Raw genomic sequence first — 7,765 nt, forward strand, 5'->3', positions numbered from 1 at the left:
TAATCTGCAAGCAGCCGGAAACAATAGACCATGTTTTTTTGCATTGTTGGGAAGGGGTTTATTTCTGGGATGTTTTGCAACGTACGATAAAGAAAGAATTTCCACTAGACTCCCACGGCATCCGGTATTTAAGCATTGATAATGAAGATGGCGTTCCGTATGATTTAATCATGCTCATGGGCCTCCACTCTATATGGCGCTCCAGAATGGCGGGCTATCACTGCGACAGGGATGCTCGACCCGCTAGAATATACTTTCGAGAAAGTGTGAATTGGTTTATTGCCATACAGAAAGTGGCTGCTGACCCTCCCGAATGGCTCTCAAGGGTAGAGCCTTTGCTGTCGTTGCGGGAGTTTTAATGTACTGAGACGAAGCCAGCCTGACATTGGCTGATGATGACCTTCCAATATGTACTTTGTTTTGTGTTATTCGTGTTTTGTTCTTGTGAAATGGTATGAACCAAAGCCAGGAAATAAAGAAAAAAAAAAAAAAAAAAAAAAAAAAGGTAGCGTGGCCGAGCGGTCTAAGGCGCTGGTTTAAGGCACCAGTCTCTTCGGAGGCGTGGGTTCGAATCCCACCGCTGCCAGGCTTTTTGCTGCAACCTGTGCACACTGTAGCTCGGCCTGATTTGTGCACTTACCGGGACTGCACACTAAATTTCGCGGCCGCTGCTGATTGTATTAACTCCTGCCGGAAGTTATTTTTACTCTGTTTCGTTGTGCCGGACTGCGAATTTCCTGTTTTAATGCGTCCGTGAGGAGTAGTACTAGAAATGTGGTCATTAATATGCCCCCGTCGTCGGTAGCGTGGCCGAGCGGTCTAAGGCGCTGGTTTAAGGCACCAGTCTCTTCGGGGGCGTGGGTTCGAATCCCACCGCTGCCAGGCTTTTTGCTGCAACCTGTGCACACTGTAGCTCGGCCTGATTTGTGCACTTACCGGGACTGCACACTAAATTTCGCGACCGCTGCTGATTGTATTAACTCCTGCCGGAAGTTGTTTTTACTCTGTTTCGTTGTGCCGGACTGCGAATTTCCTGTTTTAATGCGTCCGTGAGGAGTAGTACTAGAAATGTGGTCATTAATATGCCCCCGTCGTCGGTAGCGTGGCCGAGCGGTCTAAGGCGCTGGTTTAAGGCACCAGTCTCTTCGGAGGCGTGGGTTCGAATCCCACCGCTGCCAGGCTTTTTGCTGCAACCTGTGCACACTGTAGCTCGGCCTGATTTGTGCACTTACCGGGACTGCACACTAAATTTCGCGGCCGCTGCTGATTGTATTAACTCCTGCCGGAAGTTATTTTTACTCTGTTTCGTTGTGCCGGACTGCGAATTTCCTGTTTTAATGCGTCCGTGAGGAGTAGTACTAGAAATGTGGTCATTAATATGCCCCCGTCGTCGGTAGCGTGGCCGAGCGGTCTAAGGCGCTGGTTTAAGGCACCAGTCTCTTCGGGGGCGTGGGTTCGAATCCCACCGCTGCCAGGCTTTTTGCTGCAACCTGTGCACACTGTAGCTCGGCCTGATTTGTGCACTTACCGGGACTGCACACTAAATTTCGCGGCCGCTGCTGATTGTATTAACTCCTGCCGGAAGTTATTTTTACTCTGTTTCGTTGTGCCGGACTGCGAATTTCCTGTTTTAATGCGTCCGTGAGGAGTAGTACTAGAAATGTGGTCATTAATATGCCCCCGTCGTCGGTAGCGTGGCCGAGCGGCAAAGGCTCTACCCTTGAGCCGCTCGGCCACGCTACCGGGGCCGAGCGGGAGTTTTAATGTACTGAGACGAAGCCAGCCTGACATTGGCTGATGATGACCTTCCAATATGTACTTTGTTTTGTGTTATTCGTGTTGTGTTCTTGTGAAATGGTATGAACCAAAGCCAGGAAATAAAGAAAAAAAAGTAGCGTGGCCGAGCGGGATTCCACTTCCGGCCACCGAGCGTGACGGACGTGATTATCATGGGCTCCCAAGGAGCGGATTCAGCGGCCCAGCTGGGCCGTGGTATCAGGAGCACGGAAAGGCCTACCAAGGATTATGAACTGGTTCTACCGCATCTGCCTACAGGTTCGAGTGTTTTACATACTGTTTTTTTGCGTGGCGACATAAAAGCCAGGCCGTACCGGGTGGAGCACTTTCGAGACTCCCTCGCTCGTCTTTCACTGCTGCCGGAAGTGGTTGCCCTCGGGGCATACCAAATGAATCACGTGTGGGCGGTAACGTTTAAAGGTGAAGAGGCGAAAGCGAAGATTTTGGAAGCCCAAGCTATTGAAGTGAAGGAGCACCGCTGCGTGGTCATTGACCCCTGTAACCAAGGCATCAGGTTGAAGCTTTTCTGGCTGCTTCACGGCGTGCAAGACGATGACGTGCGAGCGGCGTTGGCAGCTTTTGGAAAAGTTACGGAAATTTCAAGAGACAAGTGGAGAGTGCAAGGTTGTGTCGACAAGGCTTCAACGACACGAACGGTCACGCTGAAGCTCAAAGTGGGCGTTACCATCGAGGACCTGCCGCATCAGCTTCGGGTCGCCGAGGACGTCGCACTCGTCCACGTCCCAGGCAGAGCCCCGCTTTGCCTCCGGTGCCGCGGGAAAGGACATATACGTCGTGAGTGTCGTGTGCCGCGCTGCGGGCTGTGTCGTCGCTACGGCCATGACGAGTCGCAGTGTGTGCGCACGTATGCCAACGTTGCAGGCCCCGTGCCGAGTGAAGTGGCAGGCGAGCACTTGATGGACGCAGTGGACGCCGAGGAAGCGAGCAGTGGAATCACTGAGGAGGCAGAACAGAACGGACAGTCCTCTGAGAAGACCCCTGCCCCTAAAGAACACTGTGAATCAGAGTTGATAGTTCCGTTGCCGAATGTCGCTGGGACCGAGACACCCACGAAAGAAAACGGCAATGCCAGTGCAGCAAGCCCAGCGTCGGCTACGCAACACAGTGAGGAACAGGGGGACACTGAAGCTGAGATGCCAGCTGCTTCTACCTTGCCTGTGAAGCGGGTGCACGAAGACAGTGTCAACGAGGAATCAACCCAAGGAGGAGCGGAAAGCGGACAGCCTCCACTGAAGGCAGCCCCCCTTCGCCGGGCGTCCTTCAAGCCAAGGCCAAACGTGCCCCCAGACCGGAGAACTGTGTCACCTGTGCCTCCGCCATAGCGGGGGTACCCTTTCCGGTCGAGACGTTACAAGCCCGGTCCATGATCGGGAGCAGCGCTTGGAACGACGGACGGACTCGCCAAAAAGGAAGAATGGTCATCCCGTGCAACAGATCAACCGCAATGCTGTCTTTCTGCAAAAGCGATGTGAGTGATATATGTTTCGCGATATATAATTTCTTGAGATGGCGACGAATTTAATCACTAGCTTGCGCGTAGCCACGCTAAATGTGAGAGGGCTGTCAACGCGTCGGAGACAACTGCAGCTTAACCGCATTCTGCTGGAAAATGAAATTGATGTGCTAGCAGTTCAAGAGAGCAAAATGGAAAGCGAACAACAAACAGAGAAAATGGCTGAAATATATCGTTCTAGATATAGTGTTTGCGTTTGTCATGCGGTTGGAAGATCGGGGGGATGTGTCATTTTCATTCGAAATTGCATAGAGTGTGTGCAGTCTGTGTTCTCGTGTGAGAGTGGGCGGCTATTGATATGTGATTTCACTTTTTCTGGATTGGACTGGAGAGTGATCTGCGTTTATGCGCCGACTAGAACGTTTGAGCGGGAAGAGTTTTTTCACTATATGAAATCCTTCCTAATACATGAGAGGCGTGTTCTCCTGCTTGGAGACTTCAACTGTGTCTGTAGACCGGAAGATAGAACAACAGACCGTGTCCTTCGTGACAAGAGTGCAGAGTTACTTACTGACATTGTTATTGAGGCAGAGCTTGAAGATGCTGGCTGTATAATGACGCATGAAGGCCAAGCAAAGTTCACGCACTTTCAAGGTAGCTGTCATGCAAGGTTGGACCGAATATATGTTCCCATTGATTGTGTGCCCTTGTGCTCGGAATATGAAACACTTCCCATGAGCTTTAGTGACCACTCCCTCGTAATGATTACTCTAGGCATGAAAAGTAAGGCAACAAAGTTCAATTGGGAGCTATGGAAATTTAATGAAAAACTGCTGCTGGATGAAGAGTTTACCACTAAAGTTAAAGAATATATTAGGCATATGTTACAAAATGACTCTAATTTTATACAAGCATGGGAGCAGTTTAAGTGCGAGATAAAGATAGCTGCTATTGACCGAGCATGCACTCTCCGACGTAAAGAAAGAGAACAAGAAAAAGAACTTCGTAGCACACTTGAATACATGCTTAGCATGGAGAGCGTTAAGCCTGGCTTGTTCGCCCAAGATATAAAAAAGATAAAAACCAAACTTGAGGTGATAGACGAAGAGAAGTATCGCGGTGCGGTGATAAGGGCACGCAGCGAAAAATTGTGGCTCGGAGAGACGCCCACGAAAAGGGCACTTAGTGACGAAAAAAGGTACGCAGTGTCAAAAGAGATAAAAGAAATCTGCTATCAGAACGTAGTTACCTCGGAAAAAAAAACGATTGAACGGGCGTTTGTAGAATTTTACAGCGAATTGTTTAGCCTGAAAACACCGGACATTGAACGCTTCAGAAAAGACTTTCTTTCGCTGATGCCAAGAGTAGAAGACGAAGTGGCGCAGACACTTGAAGCAAGTATTACTTCCGAGGAAATTGAGGCCGCTATCGGGGAATTAAATTCCAATAAGTCACCCGGACCAGATGGTCTTGGTGCTGCCATATACAAGGCCTTTCCAACTGAAATGGCTGTTTTACTGGAAATAGTTATTAGTGAATGCTACGAAAAGAACGTACCTCCTCCGTCTTTTCGAATGTCACACATTGTACTAATCCCGAAAACAGATGACCATGTTAAGCTTCAGTCTGTAGCGTCTTACCGTCCTATAAGTCTAACGAATGTTGACTATAAAATTTACATGAAAGTATTAGGACGACGACTCCAAAGTGTAATTACTTCTCTTGTAGGCCCACATCAGACATGCGGTATAAAAGGAAGGACCATTTTTACTAACATACACGCAGCAAGGAGTGTACTCGAATGTTGTGACGCGATGCATGACCACGTAGCCATGATGCAATTAGACCTCCACAAAGCATTTGATAAAGTGGTACATGGGTACATGAAATTTTGTTCTCTGTTTTAGAGTATGTCAATGCTGGTTCCGTGATTACAAAGGGCGTGAAAATGGCTTACGAGTGCTGTTCAGCGAGACTGGTCGTGAATAAGCAGTTAACTGATCGTATACCTGTTCAGTCGTCAGTAAGGCAGGGCTGTCCTCTGTCTCCCCTTTTGTTTGCGCTTTATCTGGAGCCTTTCTGTCTAAGATTGCTTACAAGGCCAAACATACGCGGTTATAGATTTTTTCAAAGTGAAATTCGGGTTTTGGCATACGCGGACGATATTGCGGTTTTTTGTACTGACCATGAGAGCGTGCAAGAAGTTGTAAAAGAAGCCACTGCCTTTTGCACTGCAAGTGGAAGTGAAATTAGTTGGCCAAAGTGTTTAGGATTTTGGCACGGAAACTGGCAATACGCGCCTGAACTGTTCTCCAGTATGCAATGGACAATAACGCCAGGCAATTACCTTGGTGTGCCACTAAAGCACTACCGTGAAAGCAAGGAATGTTGGGCCGGTGAAGTTGAGCAAGTGAAAACCCAAACAAACAAATGGGGAGGACATAACTTTTCTATGTTCGCAAGAGCTACCGTTTGCAATATGTTCCTAGTTGCAAAAATTTTTTACATGCTGCAAGTGTTATCTATGTCAAGAATCTCTGTTCAAAAACTGCATAGGGTATTTGCCACGTTTGTGTGGGCTTCAACATGGGAGCGTACCAGTCGATGCAATCTTTTTCATACGGTGCATAACGGTGGACTGGGCTTGTCACATTTATACTTAAAGCAGATTGTAACAAGGTTCTTTTTTTTGCGCGAACAAAGCGATGTTTTTCTTAGAACGGTAATCCAAGTGCGATTGCGTGATTCACTGCCGGAATATGTAGTTTCGACTATGTCTACAGGGACAATGGCTTTAAGTGCTTTTCTTCGCGAAGTTGTCGCGTCCTTCCAAATAGTGAAGGCGAGATTTTCAAATGAGTATATGTGTACTGTTACGCGAAAACGGCTGTACAAAGATTTATTGGAAACCTTTTTACCTGTGCCTCTTTATCGCGCTGTATATGCTTTGGGTCCGGAGCGGGACGTGTTGAAGAGAGTGAAAAGAATGCCCATCAGATCGTCCGCTAAATCTTTCTTTTTTCAATTGCATACCGGCACTCTTCCGGTGAAGCCATGGCTGGAAAGCAAAGGCCTTTTCGTGCCTTGGTCTGCTGACTGTTTAATTTGCAAAAAGCTGGAAACCATAGAGCATATTTTCCTTGATTGTCACGATGCGGTTTTTTTGTGGGACGTGCTACAACGCACTATTAAAAAGGACTTACCAATAACGCCGTTTGGCATACGCTACCTTCCATGCGGCCAGCCAGGAGAAGTGCCCAGTGATTTATTGATGGTCTTGTGTATGCACAGCATATGGAGAACGCGGATGGATGTTCGCCATGAGCATGTTGTCGTACACCCAGCCCATCAATACTTTGTTGAAAGTGTAATGTACACGCGTGATGTTTTCGGAGGGCAATCTGAACCCCCGGAATGGCTGCCAGTCTTGGACAAGCTCATGTCACCTTATCCATTCTATCACAAGAAACCTGTAAGAAAGTGACTTGTGTTTTTAATTCCATGCGACTTTTCATCGTTCTTTGTAGTTGCCAAGTGGGTAATAAAGAAAAAAAAAAAAAGTAGCGTGGCCGAGCGGTCTAAGGCGCTGGTTTAAGGCACCAGTCTCTTCGGGGGCGTGGGTTCGAATCCCACCGCTGCCAGAATTTTGCTGTTTCAGCTACAACCTGATAATCTGCGTCAGCGCACCATCGGTTTTTTTACCCGACAAAGAAATCAGGTTCATTTCTGTTATCAGGTGAAATGTTATTGACGATAAGCTTGTTTTACTGTCTATTGCTTTTGTGTTTTTTCTTTTTGTTTGTGGTTGCTGCGTAGCTTGCCTACAAAAATATGGGCTTCTGCGTTCGACCTGTCAGATTTAAGTCAGCGCCCGTGTATATTTTGTTAATGCCCCCTTCTAACGTCCGCGTCCGTTTCGCTGTATCAAGAACTACAACCTGATGGCTTAGGAACAGCCTTTTATAAGCATTTCAAGGCCGCCATAGCACAGATCCTGCTGGAGGTTGTTGCAGAGGCTTACAAGAAAAAACGTATACCATTGTCCTTCCCTACATCGCATATTATACTTATATCAAGAACTGACAACCAGAAAAACGCCTCTTGGTGGGCTCTTATCGCCCGATAAGCCTCACCAATGTGGACTATAAGATAAAAGATTCTGGCAAAACCTATGCAAGGTGTCATAACTAGATTGGTAGGTAATCATCAAACTTGCGGCATCAAGGGTCGCCACTAATATACAAAAGCGCGTAGTGGGCTGGAATGTTGCGATGCATTATGCGACAGGATGGCAAGGAGACAGATCTTGCAAAGGCCTTTGACCGCGTGTCGCACGATGTTCTGTTCACCTTGCTGGATCATGCTAATGTGGGCAGCGTAATAATGAACGGCGTACGACTGACGTACGCGAATTGTACAACACGCATCATTCTTAATTGAGACAAAGCCTGCATGTGCGCTCTTCAGTGTAGCACGGATATCCTCTGTCACCCC

The 7,765-nt window shown here is 47.7% G+C and overlaps 5 non-coding genes across 5 annotated transcripts; all 5 read left to right on the top strand.

The window, feature by feature from the left end:
- Nucleotides 1-504: 504 nt before the first annotated feature.
- TRNAL-AAG (transfer RNA leucine (anticodon AAG)) lies at nt 505-586 on the top strand. Its single transcript has one exon. It is a non-coding gene; the product is annotated as a tRNA-Leu (tRNA).
- Nucleotides 587-800: 214 nt separating this feature from the next.
- On the top strand, nt 801-882 carry TRNAL-AAG (transfer RNA leucine (anticodon AAG)). The gene has a single exon. It is a non-coding gene; the product is annotated as a tRNA-Leu (tRNA).
- Nucleotides 883-1,096: 214 nt separating this feature from the next.
- TRNAL-AAG (transfer RNA leucine (anticodon AAG)) lies at nt 1,097-1,178 on the top strand. Its single transcript has one exon. It is a non-coding gene; the product is annotated as a tRNA-Leu (tRNA).
- Nucleotides 1,179-1,392: 214 nt separating this feature from the next.
- TRNAL-AAG (transfer RNA leucine (anticodon AAG)) lies at nt 1,393-1,474 on the top strand. Its single transcript has one exon. It is a non-coding gene; the product is annotated as a tRNA-Leu (tRNA).
- A 5,356-nt stretch (nt 1,475-6,830) lies between these two features.
- On the top strand, nt 6,831-6,912 carry TRNAL-AAG (transfer RNA leucine (anticodon AAG)). The gene has a single exon. It is a non-coding gene; the product is annotated as a tRNA-Leu (tRNA).
- The last annotated feature ends 853 nt before the right edge of the window (nt 6,913-7,765 follow it).

This window comes from Amblyomma maculatum, chromosome 3 (assembly GCF_055883805.1).
Source record: "Amblyomma maculatum isolate TAMU_Amacu chromosome 3, ASM5588380v1, whole genome shotgun sequence".
In the NCBI taxonomy this organism is placed as follows: Eukaryota; Metazoa; Arthropoda; class Arachnida; order Ixodida; family Ixodidae; genus Amblyomma; species Amblyomma maculatum.